Here is a 23,165-nt window from a genome sequence, read left to right as displayed (position 1 = left end):
CACACACACACACACACACATGGCATGGTTCTGCCGTTCCAACACATCCATTCCAGCATGATCGCTTCACCGTCCAAGGCATCATGGTCGGTTAAGTTCAAGGTTTTCCCTACCCTGCCGGTCTGAAGAGCGGAACCAAAAGGCAGCTGTAGTTGCAGGCACGTGTAGCCACGCGTTGCAACAACTTTACGCGTGGTTTGTGCATGTGTGTCTTTGTGTGTGCTTCGACCAAGCGCTGATGATTTGGTTTTGGTAGTGGTGGAGGTTTGATGGAGCAGCTATAACGTTTGGTGAACGTGGGGGGGAGCCGTTTCGTTTTCGGTTTCAATTGGTGCTGGAAAGAGTTGGCCTTTTCCCTTCCCCCCCCCCCCCTCCCCCATTGGTCAGTCAAGCAGAAGTATCGTTTGTTGTGTTTCGGCGCTTTTTTCTCTCCTTCCAGCTGCTTCACAGTTTGAACCGGAAGTGAGAACTTGTTTTGGTAGGGCCTACACTAGGAGGTATTGTTTTGTTTTAGTGGTGAACATGCATATGAAGCAAACACAATGGAATTTTTTTAATTGATTTCCATAAAAAAAAAACTGCGATCAAGCAAAGCGGTATGATAATTTCTACAAAAAAGGCCTAAGTCACATCAAACTACTAAAACTAAGGATATTTTTAGTTAAAACGTTTGTTTGTTTATAAAGCTTTCCGTTCAATAAAGACATAATCTAAAAGACAAATTGATCAACAACTCGAAACAGATTAGTCTGAAGTGGTTCATCAGACACGGTAAACAATGATAGGAAATCGCACATACACACACACACACGACCATCAATACAGCCTGCATTATTTTCCTCTACTCCACACCACACTCCACTCCATGCTAGATGCAGGCAACACATCCCCTGGGGTCCGGCCCTCAACATACCGTCATCGATGTGTGTCATTGTTGTTTTACAAATATTAATTTCCCTTCTCCCTTGCTTGCATACACACCCACACAGAACGGCCTGCCCGGACAGCGGCCTGACCACCACACCAGACGGTTATGTGTCTGGCGTGCAAACAAAATCGTCCCCAACGCCACCCTGAAGTGGGTCAAATGGCGCAAAAGGGGGCTTGTTTTTGATGGTGCGAGATTAGTTAAGAGTAACACCGCGAACGAAAACAATTACCCCGATAACATGCACAGAGTGAGAGAGAGACAGACACACATACACCAACACTCGTGAGAGGTTTATTTCTATATTTAATTTAACAACAAAAAACCAAAAGGGGAGAGAGATAAAGAATATTTTGCGTGGAAATTCCACCCACCAACGCGATATGGCGATTTTAAAGAGCACCACCATTTACTAGCAGCGTGAAACTTTATCTACTAACGTGACAGACGGTTAGGACCTTCTTCCCCCTCGGCCACACTACAAGATCACATTCCACACTACAACAAAGTGCTACACATTCGCTGTTGGCTCGGTCGGTTGAAGAGGAGTGCGCGCTGTGGTGGTGTGTTGTTCACTTTTACACATTAATCCCTTCCCAATGGGACTGGGGAATGGGGGGATGGAAGCTATCGCCAACTCGTGACGTCGGGAGTGTGTGTGTGTGTGTGTGTGTGTGTTGTCGACATTGGGCGAGATGGCGCAACATCCCTTCACTACCAACCCCCATCCTCGTCGGTTTATCAAGTATAGACAAGTGTGTTCTTGCGTTTGTTTGCTGTGTGTGAAGGAGAAGTTACTTACCGCTTCATGTACACAAACCAAAACTACCCTTCGTTGTACACCCCTCTTGTACGCCCTGTGTATGGCTTACTATTATGTACTGCACACTCGTTATCATCGCCCAATCGAGGGTATGATACGATCGTAACGAGTGCGGGTGGAGCGAGAGAGAGCGACGAAGACTCCAGCCACGATTTCGGAAGCTCGCGAAATCACAAACAATCATATCATAGCACTTATCGCCATGCGGTGTTGTACCGATATTTCGACACCTTTCGTGTACTTGCAGAGGTCAATTGGTCAGTGTTCTAGAAAGCTCCGATAGCGGATTGGACATTAGTTTGCGAAGAACTTCTGAACATAAGAAGCATAAGAAGCTTCTCAGAATGGATCCTAAACCTACCAAAAGGGTTATTTTTAATTCCGCGAGGACAACAGCGCTTACAGTGGCCATGAGAACATTAGAATGCCGATCTTAAACATTCAGAATGTTATACAGAAAAATCACACACACACACATATTCAACCGCATTATTACATGGAAAGGTTGGTCTGGATCTAACCATCGTCCGGCAAGATCCTCGAATCCCCCCTTAGCTCCTCCGAAAAAAAGTAAACGGTAAGCTTATAGCACAACACACACACACACACACACACCACACACAAAAAGCAAGCAACGATCAAATACGAATGCTGGCAGTGGTGGAGCTGCGTATAAATTGCCCATTTATTTTCGGCATTTTGCTTTATCCTCTCCTTCATTTCTGGTTTTCGGTATAATGTGTTTCCTTTTCCACCTTTTTTTTTTGTTTTGTTTTCTTTCTTGAGCTATTTTTAGATCGTGTCGAATGTTTATGACAGTGCTAACGCACACAACACAAAACCCCACCCCGATCGACCTCCACATTCCACCGAACGTAGCGCGCGATCAGCCAATAAAGGGTTCAACAATCTGTCTCTAATCGGTCGTGCAAACGATGTACAACCACCCATCAGCTGAGCTAAGCGTGGGCTGAATGGGGAGCTGAAGGAGAAAGAAAGAAAAAAAAGCTCGTCGTAAAGCTTGGACAGCCCAAGACAGTGCAGTGCGATCGCAACTCATTTGGGGGAGAGGCGCCATACAATAATAGTGATTAAATTAGAATTAGAAACGATTCACAACCCACATTCGTGGGGATGGTGGGACGTTTTCGCCAAAATTAGTGCCTCTGCTTGGCATGAACATTGCTCTCCACGATCGAATCTGGCTGTACGAGCGGAATACTACTACGAGCTCGGTTTAAACGGCCCCCGAAGATCCCACACCACTACCATCCAAATGGCTCTTCTCCACACACACACACATAGTGGGTAAAATCAAATCGACCTTGTCAAAGTTTATTAACACAGCAGTGCGCGCGAGATCAACCTGCCGCCTCAAACGGCCGCCGGCCGAGGGGTAGAATCCAACCGCCTCGACTCGGCTCAAAGTACTGGCCAGCCAGTCCAAATCCTCCCCTCTCGCTTCACACCTAATGGTCTGTGAGTGTGTATGTATTTGAGCGGGTTCGTTCGTTTGTATGCGTGCCGCAAGCAAACCACCGCGCCACCGCCACCCAAAACCGCGCAACCGTGTGTTGCAAAGTTTGTTTACGAAATAAAAATAAAACTTTCAGAGGCGAACAAAAAAATAGCCAACGGGGCCCCGCATCGTTCATCTTGGCAAACACTTTTGGCTGCCTAAGGGTAGTATGCTTATCTCGTTTTCGTTTCCTTCCCATTGCAGATGTAGCACCACCACCACCACCACCCTTCATCCCGTTCGATTCGTTGACCAAAACAAAGCGAGAGGAGAGTGCTAACACTGATCATGCGGCGGGAGATTTTCACACGCTTATGGTTCTTCTCCCACCACAGCCAGGCTCAGGACAGTGGAACAATTTTTGTCGAGCTGAGCGGCAAGCAGGATACCGCGAGAAGCATAATCATTATGGGCAATTAAGAACAAAACTCACAAAACAGTTCCGCGATCGTTTCGTTACCGGTTTTTATTAGGGGAGGGCCGAATGGGTCATTCGAGCATAAAATGACACGTTTTTAAAGACGATTGTCAGATAAAAGGGAAGTAAATTCTGCTTCTTCAAATTATTCCTCTACTTTTATGACAAAAAAAATATCGTTAATTTATTTACGATTTTAAAACACATTTTTTATAGCTAAAAACAAACTTTAATTGTAGCTACGCCTAAATCAGTAAAACAATGCTGTAAACGATGTTCATGTATTATAGATTTTTCGGTCGTAGCTCGTTTTTTTTGTCAAGACGGACAAAAAAAGGATAAAACGATGTTTGAAAATATCATCATACATTTCATTTAACACAATAAAATAAAAAAATATATATTTCTAAATAATGATTTTTGTTAAATATATGCTGCCAAGCTCAAATACATATGGCGGAGCATATCAGACGATAGGGTAAGGAATATACCAATCGGCTGATGTAGAACGTTTGACAAACGCTAGCCTAAAATGTTAGATTTCTAACTAATTACATTAATTGTCCAATAATTTCTATTCTTCATTGATCCACATTAGATTTGAGCCTTCTATACAGGTAGTCCCCGAGATACACAGTACCTCTTATAAGCGGATTGGGAGATACGTGGTTTTCAAAATTTGACCGTTTATTGAGCAAATTGTACTGATTTGACACATCCGTGTTAAAAACCATTTCAAAAAGTTTAAAACTGTTATATTCAGTCAGAATCATATCAAATTATTAATAAAGTACTCCCTACTTCCAAAATTAGCAACTTACGCGGAAATTCGACTCACGCGGTATTTTACAGCCATTTTCGGTCCCTATTAACCGTGTATCTCGCGAACTGCCTGAATATGTGGATATAGAATGAGGCTTGTTTCACAGTCTCATGAGATAACCCTTTTTAAGTAACGTTAAACATCATACAAAAAATGTAAAGGATTTATTGTGCAGTTTTAATTTAATAGCCTCTACTGAAGTTGAAAATATTTTCAAAACCTCTTCACATTTATGCATTCATTTACTGTGCCTAAATATGAACTTTACATACACATGCCACACATGCTATTAATAAAAAAACATACGTCCATTGACTATCAAATTAAATATTTGGCACTCCTTTTCATCCACCATATGAATCATTTATACCCAAACAACAAACAATTGCCGTAGCATGGCAAAACAGACCGAAAACCACCAGCAGCCTGGCTTGCCGCAGTTGTTCAACATCTGTTAAATAGCTCTCGTCCACCCATTATTTGCTACATTAGAGGATCGGTTACATTCTATCCCCAGCAAGAAGCTAAAATGCGAACAAAAACTTACTTCCGGGTGAGATGTATGTGTATGTGTGTGTCTGACTTTCCTTTCCGATTCCTTCTTCTCTGCCGCTACAGCTCCCGGCTGCCGGATTTTACATATACTGCGGACCACACGACAGATGCACGAAATAATCTCCCCACACTCCACCAATCAAACAAAGTCTCACGGTTGCTTCACGCGCTGTTCAGTTTCGCTCCCGTTTCGCATGTTCACATTTCGCGCGCAAGTTTCGCTTCTTTCGTTCGCGAGTATTTGCCTGGTTTTTCTCCCCAGGCTGTTTATGTTGATCACTTTTGACTGTGTTGAGAAAAAAAAACAAAAACTCCCAAAAAACACCACTCTCGAACTCCCGTGCACAGCCGTCTAATAATTCCGTTCACTTTTATTCACTCACACACGCACGCAGCGTTCGCCCCAAAAATGGCACCAGGCGATCGACCATGAAACGCTTGATAAGATAAAACAGCCAAAAAACCGGCACCCGTACAACTGGATGGGTGTATTTATGAGTTTGAATGGGTTTTTTTTAATGTTTCACTCGATCACTGCTTTATGCTGCTGCGTTTGGCTTGTTTGTATTCCTTTCTAATTTTACGGTTATTCAAGTTTTTTTTTCTATAAATGTTTAGTTGTTTATTTGTTTTCAGTTAGTTTTCTGTGTTTTTATGCTACAAAAAGAAAATGATTAAAACATTAGATTTAATTATATCAAAAATGAACTATTTGGTAAAACAGAAAAAATGCAATGCCTATAATGAAACGTTACAATGAAAATCGTAACATCGTAATCACATCATACAAATCGGCAATTATCCTTCTTCACGTTCGTCTCGCTCACTTGTTGCCTGGTAAACAACGAACAGTGAAGAAAGCTGTAAATAATACTGTGCCCAATCTAATAAACTCGTCGCACTGCCATCTTGTTTTCCCGGAGGCGGCACCAAGCGCCCGCGGGTAACGAAATTATCGATCGATGGAAATGAGGCAAAAAACAGCAGCAACAGCTACTATTATCACGACACTATCACACATCCCACCCCTAAAAAATCGCGAACCACACAGAAAATAAAGATGATGAAGACGGAACACCTCACGCTTGACCGTTTGTGTGTGCGTTACTTCCTTTCGGCGGGGCTAGGCGATTAAGTGACTGACGAACGATCTCCACAAGTCACAACAAACGCGCGCGGTTGTGCTGTTTTCGTTCGACCGCAAAAGCGTTCATGTCTTGGTTCATCGCTGTTGCCAGTGTATGTGTTTGCTTTGGCTACGTTGGCAAATTTACTTCAAGCAAGGCAAATTGAACTTCCAACCCCGACCGGCCCTTCGCATCACACCCCAATCGGACTCGCCCTGCTCGAGGGACGATGATGATGATGATGATGATAAGGTGGTTGCGCGCACGTGTCCGTCCACGTTTTCTACTTCCACTTCCACCTGGACAACACCAACACAAACACTCAACACACCGCACGAAACCGATCGCCCAATGCACAAGAACACTTCCACACACTCGGCGCGCAGCGTTTGATTGAATTAATATATTAAATCATTCAGTGTTCACCGCACGTACAACGCGGGGTGTGAGGGTGTGTTGCACAAATTAGATTAATAGACGAAATTATCAGCACGCATCAACACCACCACACCGCGCGCACAGGCGCCATTGGTTTTCCTTTCAAGTTCAAACAAAAATTTTCCCTTTCTAGCAGCCGAGGGAAGAGGAGCTGTGACGCGTACGGCGCACGCGGAAGAGCACAAACCTGCTGCGAACCTTTGTTTATCACCGTCAATAACGAACTAGCAGGCTCGCGGGACCCGACTGCCCGACCGACCGACTGACTGACTGAACTTGTGCGGGGGTTTTGTTGCTGTGGTCGTGTGTTTTGGTTGTCGCCAGCAGCATCGGCCGTCCGAACCTACAAATACGCGCATCCACCTGCTGTGTTGAGCAGGTTTTTTTCTGACTGTTTTTGTTGTTTGCCTGTGTGGTGCTGCTGGGCGGGAAGAGCGCGCAACATAACACAGCGGGAGTGCGACGACGAACAGCGACGGGCAGCATGACTGCTGCTTTCCACCCGGCACCGTGCGCCTCCATCCGATCACAAACGTTTTTTCGTTTCGCGCTCTTTCTCTCTCTCTCTCTTTTTCTTGTTTCGGCACGCTCGCGATCGGCATCAACAGCAAAACACAACGCACGATCGGCGTTTCAATGTGAAGGCTGTACAGATAGGACACATTCAAAAGAGGGATGAAAATATCCCTTTCTGCGATCGCGAATCGTACATTCTCTCCTCCTCTTGCCCCTTGATCTTTCGAGCCACACGATTGGGGGGGAGGGGGGGGGGGGTTGCTTCGAATTATTTACCCACCATCCATATTCTAGCCTGCCGCTCGCCCAACATTCGATTTCGTTTCACATCTTATTACTTATTCATTCAGCAAATTCAACTTCGATCGACACGCGCTGGTTGCGGTGGTGTGCGTTAGCTAACCTACATGGATTCCTGCCCGTATGTGTGTGATTGTTTGGTGCTCCATTCTGCCACCGGCATTGGAAGATTGATGCAAGATTACACACATCATCGTTACCAACACTATCGAAGGAAAATAAACGCACAAACACACACACACACACACCCGTCACCAGTGTCTGATGTAGATGAGGAGCTTGTTTTGTAGTACCAAAGCTCAGGGCGCACGCGAAACTCAAATCCTGTAAACAAATCCATTAAGTTCGTCACCGGTTTGCCATTTTTTTCCTGTTTTACTGTTGTTGTTGTTGATGATGATGATGGTTCTCCCTCCATTACAGTGTGTGTTGCTGTCGAAGTTGACATTGTTACGATTGATAGTGCAATATCAGTTTCTTATTTCATCATGACCAGGCCCAGGCCGTCCCATCCAAACGACGTGGTGTGACATATTGGTGATACGGGATCGGGAGCGCAAATGCAAAAAATAATGGTGTCTGGAACGTTGTTTATTTATAGATCATCCTTTTTCTCACTATCTGCCCACAACAGACTCATTGGTTTTTTTCTTCTGTTTAGTTGCAATAACGTTACAGTGACTTACAATTTGATTATTTTACTTTCGGCTTGCCAACATTGGCATAGGGCATAGGAATCTTGAATCAATCATGTCTTATGTATTGTTTTATGTAAATACAGACATTTATAAGTTAGGAAGTATATTTTTGCTGTAGTCTAAAGTAATGAGAAGTGGTTTTACGATTCCAGCTAATTTCTTTCACATGGATTTTGACAATTAATGGCTGATTGAATGTCTACATTCTGTACAAAATCACACACTAAAAAGCCTGAAGTTTTGAACCTCAGTTTTTGGCAGCTAATTTTTTAAAACAAATGCTGCATCGTTGTGTGCTCGAAAAGATTAGCTGATGTATACTTCAAATCTACTATAGTATATGGATTTCGTAAAGAAAGGATATAAAATGTTCAAATTGCTTTTTTGCCATGTAAGAAAAGTATTATAAATAAGCATTAGAAAAAACGAAAAACGAACGATTTTGCGATGTACCACTGGTTGTAAATAATTGTCGAAATTCAATTAATTGTTGTTTCAATGGCAAGGACTAAATATTTTCAGTACACTAACGTTTGCGTATGATTAGAACGCTTTTATATTCCAGTTTCGAAAATTCTTAATGTACTCTTACATAGTTTCCTTCGATTTATTGGTTAGTTCCCATCAATTTTTGGTGGGTTCCCATTTTTTTTTTTTGTGCGTTTCCACGATTTTTTGGTCGTTTTCCAGAATTTTTTGGACCAATTGTATTGATATTCAATAAAAAAATAACAATAAATTATGGGAACGAACCAAAAATCTATAGGATACGACCAAAAAATCGTGGGATACCCTGTAATGTCTTCTTAATAACTCTTAGCTCACAGTACTTTTTTCGTGAAATTTCAACTCATTTTGTTTTTGGAAAGTCATCTAGACAAAACAAAACAGAACCATACAGCATATCATAACGGTTGTGACACTGTTGACTAATCCTTACTCGTGAGGAATTCCAGCAACTTTAAAAATCCTTTCATTTTGACAAACACTCATCGAAAGCTTGTTTACGCTTAGAAATAAAATTTTCCATCTAATCTCCAGGCGAGCAGCAAAAACAACGCGCACAAAAAGGCAGCAAAAAAGGAGCAAGAAACAAAGGGTAACAACAAGAAACAAAACTCGGTAAACAACAACACACCTTTCCTCGTCGGGTCCACTACTCCCCATCCCCATCATCGAACGGAGCAACCAGGAGAGGTGGAATGCATTACCGCTTCTTATCGTTTTCCATCCACCGCGTTTATTGCTGTGTGTTGATCTGCTTAATTCGCTACATTCCTGCACAAATACACCCAGCCCCGCAAGCGGTGTGACTCACACACAAACCATCATCCAAAGGGGAAAACCCGGAATAATTTGCAGTTTGGCAACACATTTAAGTGGATCGCGAGCGCTCGAAAGCCCAGAAGAGGCGTACATTTCCAATGGCACAAAAAAACAACATCCAGATCCATCTATTCCAGATCTCCACCAGCGAACCGACTCATTTTTTTAATTTTCAATTGTGTTTGTAAGGCCCACACGTGACGTCATCAAACTACCCTGCGCACTGTCCATCTTAACCCCCTTTTCACCCCTCACCCACTCAAAGCAGGGGGTTGTTTTTATCGCGCACACAATTTAAGCAGCTCGCGACGCTTGTTTTGATCAAAACCGGTGTATGTGTGAGTGTGCTGAAGCATGGCTGTGTGTGCGTGTCCGGCCGCCGGCTGTTTTATCTCATCGGTGTCGTGGACGTGGACTTTACTTCTCCCTTCGGCTTGCGAGAATGATCTGAACGCCCTCCACCCGCAGCAAAAGGGGGTGTGTATGTAAAAGGGGGAAGGTAAATGTAAGACACTGTGACCAATTGAAAACGGAGCAAGCGTGTGGCGCGCGTCCAACGGAAAGCAATAACAACAACAACAAATCATTCTTGGAGGCTTGGTAGAATGTGGCGTGACGCGAACGCATCAAAACAACAACACAAAACAACCGGCCAACCACCGCCACCAATAGCACACCCCTGCAGCACCGTGGACCCTTAGGCATTCGACGCGAACACTCGCGGGTAAAAGTAAACAGGTTCGCCGCGGTTCTTGCCTGACCGGGATGGAAAATTTCAATTGAATGAGTGCCCGACATGGGAGGGCTGCGCGTGAGTGACCACGCTCCAACTGCCACGCTCAAACGAATCCAATTGGAATGGAATGCTCCGTCCGTCTCCGGTGTCCCGCTGGGGGAATGGAAAGGAACAGGAACGAACGAACGAAAAACGACAGGGAAGAAACATTTCCTTGCTACGCATATAAACAGTTTTATATCTTTTGCCTGCTTGTAGTGGGGTGGGGCATTTTAATCGATCAATCGATCGCCGAAAGCTCCCCGGGCTGCTTCTGCTACAGTAAAAGCAGCAACAAATTTGAGCTAATTTTACTCCGGTAAGTGGCTCATGCAATCGATGCAATCGGGATCCAAAGTTCACTTTCCTCCACTTTTTCTTTCTCACGCAGCTCTATCTCACCCGCCCTGCCAATGGAACTACACACCCGTTACATTGTCAGCAAAGTGTGCTCCAAGGCACGGTAGAGTTGGCAAGTAAGTAAGTGTGTTCCCATAACTCATGCTAAATCACGTACAACGTCGTCCCTCACCCCTGCGCCTATTTTTACGACATTTGCGTGCTTTTCCGAACACAGCACATAAATCCGGGACACATGCCGCGCACATCGAACACGGCGGCGATCCTACGCTTCACAGCGTTTACCGCTTTATGACACCGGAAGAACGATAACCGGCGCTGCTTTCGATGTCAATAAGCGGCGTTCGGCCGGACGGACACATTTAACCGTTCCCATAGTGCAGTTTTTGTTAGTCAAGGTTACACTAGACAGAAATTTTACCATGTGACAACAGCAAAATAACGCAACAAAACATACCTAAATACAAGATCGCAATCGCGCAATGCCAAACGAAAACAAACCCTCTCCGGGGTCTCCGTGCCTCGTGCGTTCTTCTTGCTGACTTACCCGGGCACACTAATCGCAAGTGTCCATTCTCGCCAGTGAGCTTATTCATTCACAAAAACAACATTCAAAAACAACCAACACAGCCCTCGAGGTTTTGATGTTGGTCGTACTGTGTTGCGTCAGAAACGACAAAATAACGATCCCAACACTGCCGCGGAAACGCGCATATTAACCTTTCTTTTGTTGCCGGTGAAGAACATCATACCTATCTTAACCGCTGCTGCACACGGAAATAGAAATATGGCTCACTTCTTAGTAAATGCCTTCAATCAAAACTGAATCCAATTCAGTGGAGGGCTTCGTCGATGCAATTTCGATTGCTAAAAATAACGCCTCCACCTCCACACCTAATGTGACCTTTACGTTGGTGTCAACAGGGAAACGAAATGCGTAACGAACCGCAAGGATTCCTTTTCTTTCCAACCCGAACACCATCATAAACCCGATGGAAATGCGTCTCCTTCTCTCTCACTCTCTCCTCTCTCTGTCTCTTGTCCCGAGACACACCTACTACACCGCCGCTTATTGCACAAGGGGGTAGAGAGTTTGTTATCGAAATGTATTACGCATCGTGGGACTTAATAGAAAATTATCACGCAAATGCTGAGCTCGGTGGTCCAATAACAACAACCCACCCTCGTAACGGGTCCATGTGTCTTACGCAATCGGGCCAAGCCAAGATTGATTAAGCTAGAATGCTTAATTGATGATAAAGGAAAATGGAATAATTATGCCCACATTAATCGATAATCGACATAATGGAAACGTTCGAATGGAAACTTATTTAATTTTTTACAGTAAATATTACACAGTTGTGGGACACTTCCTTGCCTCTTTCCTTATGGGAAGTGAATTTCAAATGATGGAAATTGGATGCTTTTGGCACCCTTTTTGGACAGGTTCCTTGGAAATTCCTATTGGAGTTGTCCAACAAGGATGATATAGAGTCCAATTCCCATTATATTAAGTTCATTTCCTATAAGAAGGAATCAATAAAGTGGACCACAGCTTTGAGTACTCCTGCAAACCCTGTAACTTATATGGAACATTTTTTAATGCAAAAAAAGGAATTCAAAACGTCCAAAACACAATATTACTCATTCCATCAGTGTGAATAACAACATTCTCTTTCTCTTGTCGCTTCCATACCAATAAACACGCTACACATTTAATTAGGCGTAAATGATTTGTAAACACGTAAATATGACACTCACACACACCCTTCGCACGTCTTAGTGGCCAGATTTGATTACCGTAACGGTAGCAAACAGTCTTATGCAAAGCAGAGCATTAGTCCCGTTTGGTCCTATCAGTTTTCCAGCTCCAATAACACGGTACGGTAAAGATGATCGCCTCTTCACATTCCATTACATCAGCAATCATTACAACGCATGTCTCCCCAGCAAGGAACCTTGTATCGTCCTCATCCTACATCCTACGAACATCTAGGAAATACGCCTACATAAACATAAGGATGCCCACCACTTCCATACGCATTTGCTAGCCCACGCGCGACCCATTCTTCTTCCCATAGAGCAGGATCCGTCCTTGGGAGTGCTGCTTGCCTGTCCCTGCTTGGTATGCTTATTGATTTTTGGTCCCTCGCTGAGGGAATGTTTCTTGTTGTGACGGTTTATCGGTTGTGACGCACGCCGCTGCAAAAGGGCGTCCATTCTCTGCCCGACTCGCGCGTAGGCGTACGTTGCGCGTTTTATGAATGAAACGCGCACAACCCTCCCCAACACCAGCTGAACCCCCAAACTCCGCTTCCCTCGAGGAACGATGAAACAACACGAATAACAGCATAAGGATACGCACAACAAAACATACCCATTCGCTCTCTCTCTCTCTCTCGTTAGCAGTATTACGCTCTCCCTCTCTCGTTTTCAAGACGAAGAAACAGGACGAACGCGATTTTTCGAGAGTTTTCTGCTCGAAAGTCAACCCTCGATTCAAAACAAATCCACTGGCGCCATCTGGTGGTGGGTACTGCAACGAAGCTGTTCCATGCTAACATTCCTAGGTGCGAGCGCTCTGCGACGAACGTCGTTTCACCTCCTGGACGTAGGGGACGTTAGTGCATTGACACATCGTAGTCACCCCCTTACCTTTCGACTGTTTTGTAATAAAATGGCAACAGCAGTAGTAGTAGCAGTAGCAGTGGTAGTAACGCTATCAAATAGGTAACAAATCAAACCACTACTACCCAGCGTTCGTTTGCGATTCGTTTGCGAAATGTGAAACCAATGCCTCCGCGCGCTTGTCCCGCAGATGGTGTTGGTGGTTTAGTAGAATAAAAAGCGTAGAACATTACATTAGCCCCGTCGCAGGCCCGGTTTCAAGTGCAAACTGGGTCAATAACATCGTCGAACCGTTTTGCATGCACTTGACCAATGGCGGGGCGGTGTGTTCACGCTCTTTCGTAACAAGACCCAACCAGGGTGGCCGGTCCAATATTTATTATTACTTTAATTTGTTTGCTTCTGTTGAATCGAAAATAAGAACTAACCAAAAACCATGGGAAGTTTGTTTCACTCTAGCTGAAAACGATGGCTCATGTTTCAATTTGCAAAACACACACACAAACGCACAGCAGTTTTGGTTCTTAAAGGAACTCAAGTTCCAATTGTCCATTAGTCAATTCGTTGCCCCGAATGTCTCCACGCTGTCTGGTGGTGAATGATCGGAGAGACATTATGATGATTTAAGCAGGAATAAAAATAAATTTGCAAACTATCCAGCCAGCAAAAAACAAGCTACGCAGTAGGGAATGCAATCAAACACCATTGTGATTTATTTGCTGTGGTAGATTCCATGTTACATTGATTTTCCAGGAAGTCGATAAAGAAATCAGAGCGAATTGATTATATGATTTTAACTCGTACGCGGCATTGCTAAATGTATTCATTTCAGAAATGTCACACGACGATTGCGGTGTCATCAATATATTTCATCCAAAAAACCACCCCGATGTCCTGGATTTGACTCGTCCGGTATCGGCATTTAAGCTATTTCAATATTTAAACAAAAAACTCTAAATAATCTGACCTATTTTATAGCCGAGCGATACATGTTGCGGCACCCTACGTCATGAATCAATCTCATTTACCCCTAAGCAATATAATAAACAGTAGGGAACTTTTCTTGATTTTCCACGCTCACCCTCTCTCAGAAGAGATTGATGTTCTCCCCTCTTGCAAAACACAAGCCGCATCAAAAACTGCTCTTCGCGCAGGAGCCCTCCCGGGTGTGTCAAGATGCCTTTAGCAGACGGGAGTGTACTTGCCGCTAGAGTTCGTTGTCCTTTCGCACGCAAAGGAAATTCTCGAAGGGAACCATCCCTCGAGCGTTCAAGAAAATGCAAAGGGTCGCTAGGGCACGCGAGCTACAGAACAATCAATAGAGCAATCCTTAGGGGATGAAAGAAGGTATGAATCTTACGGACAAGATGTACAGATGTGCGCTGTACGCAAAGGGGGAAAACGCTAGAGCCCCATTGCTAGGACTCGATTGAATCAAACACCATTATAGCAAGAGCTTGTGATGGCTTTCTGTACTGGGAAAAAATACACTTTTTACAAAACCTTTGTAGGAGTTCATGTAGATTCTATGCAATACTTTCAATGCGTAAGAATCACTACAAACTTTCTCCCCTCAAACGTTCAAAAAAATGTAGAAAATTTGATATTTTTAACGCAAACGACGAACCCTCTACTCATCCGAAACGAGGCTCTTCTCTTCCCTTCTTAACAATCGCACCGAATATAGACAGGCACCGAATTTCTTTGTTTTCTCCTTTTCAAAGCTATATCACGGGGAACGAATCAAGAAACTCCCTGGCTGATCCATGCTAAGCATATCCTAGCAAATTTGCACCATTCATCGCGAATGGCTTAGGATCGCATCACTACCAAGGGGAGTGTGTAAGCCCGTGCATCGGACCGTAAACCTCCAGGAAAAATTCCACCACAAGGGGATCTTATTTACTAACACAAACTGTAGCAGCAAAAAACAACACGAAAGGCAAACCTGTTGGGTAGCAACAAAGCACCCAATAAAAAAAAAGCGAAAGAAGCTGAATTCTCATTATGCAATATTCGGGACACGCACTCACAGGAACCACAGGGAATCACCCTAGCGCCGTGCAAATATACCGCTGCTTCTTTTTGCCTCCGAAGGCAAATATACCGCTGCTTCTTTTTGCCTCCGAAGGGTTCGACAAATCGCGAGCAAAGAGGAACTTGCGAAGCGCTACTGCTACACTCGATTGTACACACCGGCGCACATACACACTATAATTGCCACAATGCGCGCGCGGCAGGACAACAAGACAAAAGATTCCGCCTCACCAGTGTGCGTGAAAAGTGGCTCAAAACTTGTCTCAGGACAATGCAAATGGGTTTTAACCTCGTTTTTCTATCACCATTCCAGCACTTTCGTTGCCTTTGACCCGAATGCCCTGACAGGGGGTAGCGCGGAATGGTTCGATTTTTTTTGTACATTGCCCCCTTTTATCATCCCTTGTGCAGGTTATCCCCTCTTCCTTGCTGCCATTTGCAAGTGGAAGAAAGCAATCGACAATCAACCACGCTACTATAGGGAAAGGTGTTCTAACAGGTCGGACGCGCTCGGCACGAAAACTGGAATACTTTCCCCCTTATTCTTCTTTGCAAGGCACCACAAACACAACCCAGGAATGGGATGGAATAGCCGTTCTTCTGGTTTTAAGTGCCACTAAAGGTGGTTCTGTTATTGCTACTTTCACTCAATGGATGGGATGTCCTGTGAGGCCCTTATTTATTTATGTATCATGCATTATGTATTACCGGAGAAGGTAATAAAAAAAGATCATACAGAGATACACGTTTTACTATAATATGCGGTGGGATGATTTTGGAAAGTTTAAAACATTCCTTAATTCGTTTATTAATTATTGATTTAAGACAATTGTCGTAAACAGTAACACAATCAAATTTGCAGCGTTGATCTATTTGTGGAATTGATCAAATGCATTACACACCATGATAAAGATGATGAGTGTTCTGTGTAGATCGACGGTACCAGCACATCTTCTCATACTGATGAAATAAACATTTGAAGTATAAGGAGGCAAACTTCACCCAAAGAAACAATGTGGTAGCGAAAGAAGCACAAGAAGAGTCGAAGCCGGTAAGACTTCATTTTGCGAACTGGGAAAGGTTTATTCTTGGCTACACATACACACACAAGGGATACCATGGGAGAAACTTTCGCAATTTTGCAACCTCATCGTAACACCATCACCCTGGCTGGAATGGGAAGAAGCGAACGTAATTGTAGAGCGGAAGAATCCAGATGGAAAGGTGTTTTTACTTTTTCATCATTCAGTCATTGCATTCCTCTCTATAGCAGCGTTCTCTTCACTTGGCGTTGGTGTGTGCTGTATTCCAGTTTGTTTACCGACTAAATTAGATACGCCTGAGGTATATTCCATCAGATTCCAACAGATTTTTGCATGTTTGTTGACGATAAAAGCAACTTGCTTATGACATGATGACATAATACTTGCATATACAATATGTTCAATGTACTTTAAACAATATAAAACACATCACTCCTCAATCCCAGATTGAATTCATGATCAGTAGCACTGAATCAGGGAATCTGCAACAGTTTGCATACATTTTATACACATTTTAGCTCGCTTATCGCCTTAAACTCCATCCAGACACCAACTATTGCCAGCTAATCATACTGATCCGATCATACAATCACTCCACCTAGCCCTATCTGCTCATTATGGCAACTAAAACAATCTCAGATCCACCAGGCACACGTTTTGATCACGTCAAAACTTTCTCGCTTGAACTCCTTTTTTTTTTGCTCTCATCCTAGCCATAAGCAAAGTTCAAGAGTCCAGACGCACGACAGCCTGCAAGCGGTTATCAAACGTTGCCTACTTTCCCATCGTCATCATCATCATATATTTGCACAAGCTTCCCCCATTCTCCCATTCCCCTCAGACCACAGGCACCTAACAGTGTCTTCCTTTCTACGGCAGGAGCAACGTTGCGCCGATTATCAAATGCTCCCGTCGTCGTTGGCGTCGTCTGGCTACGCTGATAATGGAACTGTGCAGTGCCATAATTTCACAGGCCGCTTCATTCATGGTTCCCAGGGTTGGTGCTGCGGAGCTCTCTGCTTACGATTTTATTCGTTCCCTTCTTACTACACGGCGGTATTTGGCGTGGACAGCGAAGGCGAGAGAGAGAGAGTGTGTGTATGTTTGTGATAAGACCCCTGCCACGAGGTACACGAGACGTTGGACTGCCACGTTTGAGGCACGGCTGAAGTCGCAAATACGCAACTCACAATGCTTCATTCTTCAATGAACAAACTGAAATGCTTGTAGACAATTTTCAAGAAAGTTTTTTCAAACGTATCTATAGCATTAACTTGTTGATAAAATCCAATAAATCTTTCTATATCTTCCTCATGCACGATGTTCAAGAATCAATGTAAACCAAAACCTCCCAAAACCAAACCTTACCTTCATGTTCAAATCCGTCGCCTGGGGAGCATCTTTCCAATAACCGACACCCATAACAACGTTGTTGAGTCGGCGCACTAGGTTTGTTTTGGTTTCATAGAAAGCCGACGACTAATACACATTTACATTGGGGAAGAGCTATGTACACAGCTCAAACGAGAAACTAAACAGCAATGGGTCTGTCGCGAACAATTCAGCAAACACTCCCTCATCTACTACACCTCACCAAGCCTAGCAGGGATAATTCCGCGAATTACCTAGGCTCAGCTCACCTCGATTGGATGACCTCGGACGGCCCGGCGGGTACCGAACGATTTTCCAGCGAATTCCAAGAACTTCATACACGAATGGAAGGACGCACGAAGAGTGGCCCTTGTTACGATTGATAAGGAGATTGGTATAAGGGCTCTCCTCTCAAAATTCGGCAATCGAACCGTATTAGCATCGGAAACGCATTACTGCCCCCTCCAAAACATGACGTGGGATGCGAAACATCGATCGGAATTAGCATTCGCTACACAACAAACCGAGCGCGGTTTGGACATTTGTTTGGCAACATCGTTAGCAACTCGCTCGCTCCATTACACACACCGAGCGCGCGTCTGGTGCGGAATTTTACCACGGCACGCAAGTTTACGTCCCGAAAACACGTGCCCGAAAAAAGAGCGAACCCTCCTCTCATCACCATTCGGTGCTTGATATTTCCCCGCTTGGCAACCGCTGCCAGCACAAGGCAGCAACCAACACAGGAAGCCACACAGGAAAGGCGGCAGTAACCCGGTGAGGTGTGGGGTGTGGTGCAAGCGGTAAGGACGCAAGGGATGAATGCGCGTGTAAGCGCAACCTACTGCCACACATTTGCCCCCTCGTGCATTTTCCAAAGACTTTCCCTTTCCACCCTTGCAACAGCACAAGGACATTACATACAGCTTGTTTCGAAACGAATCCCCCCCTGTCCCCTCCAGCCGGGTACGCAATTCACCCCTTACCCACCCTTGCTGCTTCCGCTTCCGGCAGCACGCACTGCCAAAACAAACACCTCCATATTTCTTTACAATTTGCGTCTGTGTGTGTGTGTGTGTTGGTGCGCAAGAAAATCATATCCCGGTGCGTATCCTTCCCTTCTCTCCGCGCTCACACGCACGTATTGCGCAACGGTGGTCGATCAATATTTTAGACGAAGCCCCTAGCTACACTAACAACCGACACAGCACCGGAAAAATGTCAACAAACAACACAACACACCCCGTCGTCATCATCATCATCATCACAATCTGTTCTGCGCGTGCCCGTACTTGATGGTGGTGCGTGTATTTGTGTCGCGAAAGGGAAACACCTTTGGTTTTTGGAAAATGAAACTTCCACCATCGCGAAACGGCGGCGGTGGCGTGTGGGTCGTTTCGTTTGGGAGACTATGGGACCATGATGGCGCACACGATGGAACGAGACACACCGGTCGGCCCGAAATGGAAGCGAGACGGAGCAACAACAAGAACAACAAGGAACCGGAAGGGGGGGGGGGGGGGGTGGCAGGCTTGTGCGGATTTTGTTGGAGGTGTTTTCGTCGTCGTTACAACAAGCACAGCCTACTGGGGGGAGGCGATGTGTTTAATAACACAGCAGTTGGCATTACACCTACCCCTTCCCTTTTCCCTTTCCTACACCCTGGTTGCTGTACTTTGGCGTCTGTGCTTTGGTCGACAGAAATCATTCAATTTAGTCATCCAACGGATGAGTCATGCCCAACTCTACCTAATTGGATCAGATTAGCGTGTGTTCTAAACAAACACATTTATTTTCCTCCAATCCTAACCAAAGGCAAACTATTAAAATGTGTGTTAGTTTAGATCAATTTTATCTTTTAATCGGTCAAAAACATTTCTAACCACAGACTAATTTATCATTTACTGCTGCCACCCGTCTCTGTGCGCACACACAAACAAGGCAGTACAGTGTGTAGGCGATGTGTAAAGTAAATACAGCTCTAATTACATCAGCAAATGTACGTCACCATATGTGTGCACTTACCTTGTCCCGTGGTTTGTCTGTCGGACGCTTCTCGGTTGAATTTGCCCGTTTCTTGAAGAAACACTGACACAGCCGCTACGACGGACTGTATATGAACTGCAAAATGTGAACGACTCACTCAGGCTGAATTATATCATTTTTTTTTTATTTCCTAACCCACCCCGCGAGGGGAGCAAGGGTGCGAGGTTGCCGTCACCCACTTTCTGTGCCGCACACAAAATGCCGGATCCGCGTAAAGGTTCGGGAAGAATTCGCCAACCGAATTTGATGTTCTTTTCGCACCACAGAACACAGAAACACAGCCACTGCCGACTACTAACAACAATGTTCGACTTCTGCCCGATGACGTGAACAACGATCTCGCCTTTCGATGTGTGTTGTGCCCGTGTCGCTCTGTGTTTGCGCGTTTTGCGTTCGCTCGCTCCGATCAGATGATTTTCCTTTGTTTTGATTCTGCTCCCCACACACGACGGCACCAATATGGCGGCGGCTGTGTTGCTTTTTCTATTCCGCTACCTACTGACACACACACACACCCTTGCACGCATGCAGATACAAGCGCACACGCACGCCTCGCACACTACGACGGAACGAAGCGACGGGTGGCTGGCTGAAAGCAGCGCACGCTGGTACGCGTTCTCGTGCGCGCACGCTCTCGCTCTCTCTCTCTCTCTCTCTCTCTCGCGGGCGCGCGTGTATCGATCGACGACGGACAGCGATTTCTCTCCTTTTCGTGTCAACAAACCACCCTGTTGCGTGCGCCCTTTCCTTCGCACCTCTCCTGTCTCCTTCGCTCCTCTCCTGTCCACCAGCTAACCTGTTTACCCGCGATGTAGCTCAATTTTCAGTGCGACCGAGAGACTCTTTCGTGGAAGCTGTCAACAGTTTTAACTCGAAAACGATATTGTACTTTATGCGGACTGCGAAACACAATAGAAGTGCAATCAATTGAAGAGCAATTACTTTGGCCTTGCTTTAGAGAGTTCGCTTCTTACATAATAATCGTTTGTATATCAGCTGTGCAATACACACACACATACACCGATATGCACACACAAACAAGTTTGTACACAGCACTTTTAGGCCAGGACTTTCGCCTTTTTTTCTCTCTCTACACCTTTTGCTGGTTCCTTGTGGTTGTGTTCTGTTAAAATTGTTTTTGATTCAAATTTGAACACACTTTATTCAGTTTTTTCTCTGTTCAATGCACAACGACAACAAAAACAATAGGAATCACAATTTAGCCTGCTCGGTGGCTGTCGCAAAAATGTACAACACGGAACAAAGCACAACAAAGTGTGTCACTTTTACAGCAACTTTACATCACCACCAGAAAGCAAAAAAAACTGATAACCCGTACGTCACACGCGGTGTCTTCGGAGTTAGTGCAAAAATGTTTCTTTTTTGTTTGCGTACCGTATGTCTCACTGTCTCAATGTTATCACTTTCGGCTGCGACCGCTTTGCGGTGCGTCCGCACTGCTTGTTTGATTGTTTTGAATTGAAGCGAGCAGGACGAACGAGCAAGCGCAACGCTCACTCTGTGTGAGAATTATCATCGTTCAAGCGCAACACACTCACACACCCATACATTCCCGTAGCGCGTCTCGCACTGTGCATGTGTGTGTGTACGTAGAGATTTCAATCTACCACTACAACCCTCTAGCACCGTCTCTTGCACCCCCTGCCCAGCTATTGCCTTGCGAAAGAGAAAGCGAGAAAAAGCGTGCGCGCGCTCCCGATCGCCAATGTGCGAAGGCGAGAGAGAAGTGCCGTGTTTACAATTTAGCGCTTTCGCACATACCGCATTGCAATCGATTTGAAGGGTAAGAATAAAAGGGAGAGAAAACGATGAGAGCCGAGAGGGCTGAAATGAAATCGAGAGCGAGAGCGCAGACGGGGAAAAAGAGAAAGGGAGCACAAATTCCACTAGCCGAATGAGGTGTTTGTGTTGCAGGGTTTGTTGTGCGTGGAAGGTTGGAATGGGGTTGGAAGTGGCAGGGGTTGTTCTTGGATGGTGCGAATAAATAGAGCCACTCACACATCCAAACCAACGAGCGCGAACACAAGCTTTATGTATTGAATTAGATTTAATAAATAGAAAGATAGAACGATTGGCACAGGGGAAAGGGTAGTAAGAGAGAAGGAGAGAGTGAGGGGCTCTTCTCTCGCCAACCCTTGTGCAATCGAAACACACAAAACAAAAGCCACCCTTTTACATAAAACAAACGCAGGGCGCAGACGCGCTCGTGCACACACACATACGCAAATCGTGCTCCAACGCTACGGCGTGTGTAAAAACATTCTCGAAATAAAGCGCCAGCGCATGTAAACAAAAACAAAACTTCGTGACAAGCTGGAAGCCCGGAAAATTGGTCTGCCAGATGACGGATTCTTTTTTTTTTGTTGTCAAATGGTGGAAAGCGTATATTTTAACAATTGCTACTTTTTATTCTCCCCATTAAATGTTAAGCTTCCCATTAAATGTCATTTCAACCAAATGTTACTATCCCCATAAAGGTTTCCACCGTTCGTCCCCACGTGGCATCCAAATGTGTGACCGTGCGTTTGGCAGGCCGCATGTTTACAAACAAAGCCCCCCAACATGATCCGCCAGCGATGGAGAGGGGAAGAGCATAAAATCGATCGACTCACCATGCCACTGGGTCGCTGCACACGGGTTGGGTAAGGCGGACGGGTGCGCATGTCACCTACGAGATAGCGCCGAACCTTCGCCCTAACGCCAAGCGCGACTATGCTGGCGGCATACTTATGCTGCAAATAAATCAATCCCCTTCTCACCACAGCAGCCCTCGCGCTTGGTTTCCCTTTCTTGAGCACATGGTTTTGGTGGGGTGCTTTCTTTCGGTGCGGCACACAGCGTGGTTCTTTGTTTAGCCCTGCACTCGGCAGCTGTGTGGACGGGTTAGTGTTAGTGCACGCTGGCTACACTGTAAAGCGTTTCCAAGCGTTAGCGCATTGAGTTTGGCATGGAAACGCATGGTTCAGCGTTCAAATGGTTTTGAAGTAAATGTTAACATTTTTAAATAAAAATCATTTCATTTTTCGTATTTAAAGAACCCTGTTATTAAATACTTGTTCCTGCTCTTTCATACGTTTAGAGGTTTCTTGTGGTTGGTTATAGCCCAAATGGCCATAAAAAAACGTTGCCAAACCCTCTTCTACACCTTTGGGTTTCTTCGAGTCGCTGCGATGAATACAAATTAATGCATTTGAATATTTTGTCACCGTTTAAGGTCGCACAAAAACAAAAGCCCACTAGCGACCGAGCACGCCGAGCTTAGGTTTAAAACCAAGTTTAGCATATCCAACCGAACCTACGGTCAATCAACTCACCCGAATCTCGATTTGCTGGTTTGATGTAGAACGTATGATATACACTTCAAAGTAAACAACACTATTTTAGAAGCCATTTTTATTATTTGTTTGAAAAAA

At 44.8% G+C, this 23,165-nt stretch overlaps 1 protein-coding gene across 4 annotated transcripts in view; it reads right to left on the bottom strand.

Moving 5' to 3' along the window:
- LOC120953495 (protein CREBRF homolog) overlaps window positions 1-21,216 on the bottom strand; it is a 32,604-nt gene extending 11,388 nt beyond the window's left edge. For 2 of the 4 annotated variants that reach the window (XM_040373468.2, XM_040373471.2), the window contains exon 1: window positions 5,059-5,741. The gene's annotated coding sequence lies outside the window, so the exon portion shown is untranslated. Of the gene's footprint in view, window positions 1-5,058; window positions 5,742-6,818; window positions 6,926-19,710 lie in introns of those variants that run through there. The other 2 variants (XM_040373469.2, XM_040373470.2) reach the window with 2 other exon arrangements.
- Window positions 21,217-23,165: the final 1,949 nt, after the last annotated feature.

This window comes from Anopheles coluzzii, chromosome 2 (genome assembly GCF_943734685.1).
Source record: "Anopheles coluzzii chromosome 2, AcolN3, whole genome shotgun sequence".
Lineage (NCBI taxonomy): Eukaryota > Metazoa > Arthropoda > Insecta > Diptera > Culicidae > Anopheles > Anopheles coluzzii.
Note: the sequence above shows the minus strand (reverse complement) of the source record. Positions and strands in the feature narration are given on the sequence as shown.